Source organism: Alligator sinensis, unplaced genomic scaffold, assembly GCF_000455745.1.
Source record: "Alligator sinensis unplaced genomic scaffold, ASM45574v1 scaffold662_3, whole genome shotgun sequence".
Taxonomy (NCBI): Eukaryota; Metazoa; Chordata; order Crocodylia; family Alligatoridae; genus Alligator; species Alligator sinensis.
In genome coordinates this window covers 482,169-486,473 of record NW_005842908.1, presented here as the reverse complement: position 1 = coordinate 486,473, position 4,305 = coordinate 482,169, and the positions used below count along the sequence as shown (strand labels likewise).

General features: G+C 47.5%; 1 pseudogene; it reads left to right on the top strand.

Moving 5' to 3' along the window:
* Positions 1 to 4,305, top strand: part of LOC102371606 — a 27,542-nt pseudogene that overhangs the window by 17,970 nt on the left and 5,267 nt on the right.

Here is a 4,305-nt window from a genome sequence, read left to right as displayed (position 1 = left end):
CCTGTATCCAAAAGTAAATCTTCATCAAGCTCTTTATTATGATAACAATACCATAGGTAGTCTTTGTTACATGGCCCTGGCTTTTGGGTATGAACTAACTCCCACCATTTTATCTTTCCCCTGGGATTCATTTCTTTATTATTTCTTTGGGAATGGCACAAAGTTGTCAAGTAGGACACCATATTGGGCCACTTTGGAGGTGATCTTATGCTCCTTTTTTAGAATCTCTGCTTATCAAAAGCCCAGCATGTGGAATTGCAAGCTGTAAAACTGTACCTTGCTTCTTTTTTTTTTATCTCTGTAACTCTGATGGACTGTCACATACTGCAGTACTGACCAACCTGTGCATTCATAGAATCAGAGAAGTCGGGCTGGAAGGGACCTTCAGAGGTCATATCTAGTCCCACCTCTTCCCGAGGCAGAATAGTCCCGATCCTAAACAACCTACACAAATCCATAATCTAACTCTTAGTAAAACTACTGTCACCCCTGGCACAACACAAGACATAACACCTGAACCTTCCACAGGTAAAGCAGGGGAACCATGGCAGCCAACATCCCGCTTCTGTAAAAGGTTGTTAATATACACTCAAGAGACAAGGTGCACAGACAGAAACAACAGGCAAGTGAAAGGTTTTTAATTCAGTCTGACCAGATTGCATCTAATCTAATTGCAAATTAATAGAATAGAAAATACAAGATTGGCTTTCAATATTAGCATTAAGCCCACTTGATAGTATCAACTAGTTAATTAAAGGGCTGGTCTCTCCCTGGCTGGTTCCTCTGGCACTGAAGTCTTGTTTAGGCAAAGAAACTCACCAGCAGATGTTGGATACCTCGCTTTCAGGACCTGGACTCTGAAACTTGGACAAAGAAGGTTGTCTTAACAGGCTGGCCTCATGTTAGTGTATGAAGATAACTTCTGTTTTTCTCTCCTGAGAGAGAAAAGGTTTACAGTTCCTAAGGTTTATAACCAGCTTGTTATCTGGAACCTTTCCAGGTCTTTTACTGTTCTCTTTATTAGTAATTATTTTTCTTCTCCATAGACTAGCTTTTTTATTTTATTTTTTTAGATAATCATTTCTGTTCTTCAGAATCTAAAAATATCTTATTGGTTAGGACTGAAATAACAGTAGTTTGAGAGAATTCCATGTTTAAAAATACAAATTAAGAGCTTTATTAAAATCTTCATATACTCATTCAGTTAGACTACTCGGTTTTGGTGCGATAGGTCTATCGAACTTATGTTGGTACTTCAGACTGTATCTGGGGGTCAACACATATTTGCACCTATCCTTACTTTAAAATCACCCTTTTCTGTATACTGCTTGTGTGAATTGCTTTTTTCTCTCCATTAAAAAGTTTCATTGTCATTCAACTGTCATTGACTCTTTACTGTCAAGAGTCAGTGCAAACCTTCATCAAGAATAAACCCATTTCTAGTTCTTGGCCTGGAATTACCCTGATGGTAATAAGTTGTATCGGTCCACAAGTGTGTCCATTCGCTTTCTTTTAAATTTGGTATCTAAAAACATATAAGTTTTCTTTTTCTTCTTCCTAGTACATCACAAGTCACTGCACCTCTATGCACCTTCTCTGGTACTTCTGAGAGTTTTATACCTTTTCTGTGTGTCTCCGTGGTTCATGCTTTATATTTTATGTGACCATCCTTGCACCTGGCTGGGGAACTAGGACCATCATCTATTGAAGGATTCTGACTGGTTTCTTCTTGATGCTAAATGTACTTTCCCTGTTCTTTCCAGGGCCCTTAGCATTTTGTTTCCATTGGATCTGTTCCCCAGATCCCGACTGGACACTGAATGACGATTAAATTAAAATAGCCACCACTTTTTCATTTCCCCACACAGGATGTCAAGGTCCCATGCCAGACTTGATCAACCGCATCCAGCGAGGGGAGCTGGAGCTTTGGGTCTGTGATGATGAAGACCTTGGAGAAAATGCATGGTTTGAGGGTCTGTCCCCAGGTGAGCTGAGTCAGTCACCCTGCCCCACCCCCCCATCTCCTTAGCATTGGTCTGTACCAAAGTGATGGGAGGAGCTGGATCCCTGGAAATGGGTCCTGAGCTTCATCTCACTGTACTAACCTCTAAGGGCTGTCCCTGATCTGTGTTATCCAGGCAGGGTGTGGTTCCACTCCCTGCAGTTCAGTGGTGTGGGTACAGGCAACTGTTGCCACATTCTTCCCCTTAATTGGAGAATGAAATCAAATTTGATCCTTCAGCGTGTCTCCTATTACCTTCCTTTCTGGAGACTGAGCCCCAGGTACCTGAGTAGAGAGATCTGTCATAGCAGGGGAGAGGGGGGAGACAGTTCCACCCCCAGGGAAGTTTTGCAAGGCTAGGGCTGAAGCTGCACCTGATATTGCAATGTTAAGTGCAAATCTAGTGTCCCTGGAGTACTATGGGCTAGAATGTCCATCTTCAATCAGTAGTGGAAGACATGACACCCTCCCCCAAGATGGGACCTATATTGCCCCTTGGCAATTGTCATGGTGGGCAGGAACTCTGGAAGCCTTTGGGGATTGTGATGTATGGAAGTGGGGGCTCTGCTACCCACTGCATGGCTCCCAGGTGCAGGTAGGCATTCACAGACACTCATGCCCTGGGGGTTATCGACTCATGGCTGGCACCAGAATCTCCTTCTTTCTGCTGCATCTCTGGGGCCCCCAGTGGCAGCAGCCCTGGGCCCTGCGACGGATGCAAGTTAACTCCAAAGTTAACCACTTTGTCTTGTTGCAGATTTGTCTGACATGGAAGACACCTGGGACTTGTTGGCAGAAGAAAGCTTTATGGACTTGTTCCCTGGACCAGACCTTTCCCTGGAAACAGGTAGGAAGTAGAGTTCTGGTTCTTCCAGAAGGGAGAGACTCAGACCTTATTTCAGGCCTGGCTCATGATCTGCAAATCTTCCCCTCCTAGAACATTTCTTTGCAGGAGAAGAGCTGACATGTTGGCTTTTCTTCATAAGCCCAGTAACCTTTAGAGCTTGTTTGTACCATAGCAGAGGTGTGTCCAAGAGAGGGCAGTGCTCAGCATACCCATGCACCCGCATATGCTGTTCTCTAGATCCAGAACTGTGCTAGTCAGGCTGCGTCATACGTATCTTGAGATGCCATTCTCAGGACTGCCAGAGATCGAGTTCTCAAAAACAGACATTGTGATAGAGCCCTGAATAGCCTCTTGGGTAAAACTCTTGGTCTTGATAATGTCTGTCATCTTCCCCAGTACCCACCATTGCTTTGGTGTAGACAAACCCTTAAGTAGTCTCACTCTAGCAATTGCCTCTAGTCTCACTCTCCACCATAAGGCCTCTGCCACATGTTACATATATTACGCATTTCACTGGTGTTTTCACACAATAAATTAGACTGGCTACAAGTGCAAAGAAAGATTGGCCAGGTGTACAAAATAATTATCTCACAATTAATACATGCCCAGCCAGGGCAGTAAATGGGACCCAGGGCTGGGAGTCGGACAGAGCTGTGGGTGTTTCGTCCAGGGTGGGGAAGGGAGGAAGGGCAGCTCCCCGCTGCTGCGCACACTCCCAGGGGAGGCATAGGGGGCATGTGCCCCCCCACCCAGATTTGTGCGTGGGGTGGAGGCGGCCTGCCCGCTACGGGCTTATGGCCAGGGGTTGCAGCAGACTCTTCCTAGTTGTGGGGGGGACAGGCTGGAACTGTGCTTGGGATGGGGGCAGGGTGGGCTCAGCTAGGCTGCAGTATTGGGAGGGGTGGCTATGGGATGGGAGGCTACGGGGAATTTTTGGGGTGGCTTTAGCCCCCACAAGCTCTCCCCTAGTGCCGCCTCTGCTTGGGGCACTCTGCTTTGCTGCCTTTTTCCTTGGGAGCCCTGCGTTGGCTGTGTGTCCCCTGCCTGCCCTGCAGCACAGAGTTCCTGAAGAAAAGGCAGAAGAATGGAGTGACCTGAGGAGAGGTGGTGCTGGGGGAGTTTGGGGAGGCAACAGCCACGCCAAAATTTGCCCTAGAACCCTGTAGCTCCCCCCCATGCCACTGCTGCTGTCCCCTGGCCTGCCCCGAGCGCAGCCCCCACCCAGCCCCTCTGCCGAGAAGAGGCTGGCTCAGCCCCTGGCCCTGAGCCCACAGCAGGTAGCTTGCCCTCACTCTCACCCCGCACACAGATCCAGGGGGCACATGCCCCCCATTCCTTCCTCTGGGGGTGCATGCAGTGGCGGGAAGCTTCATAGTTTCATAGTTGGTAGGGTCGGAAGGGACCTGAGCAGATCATCAAGTCTGACCTCCTGCCATGGCAGGAAAGAGTACTGGGG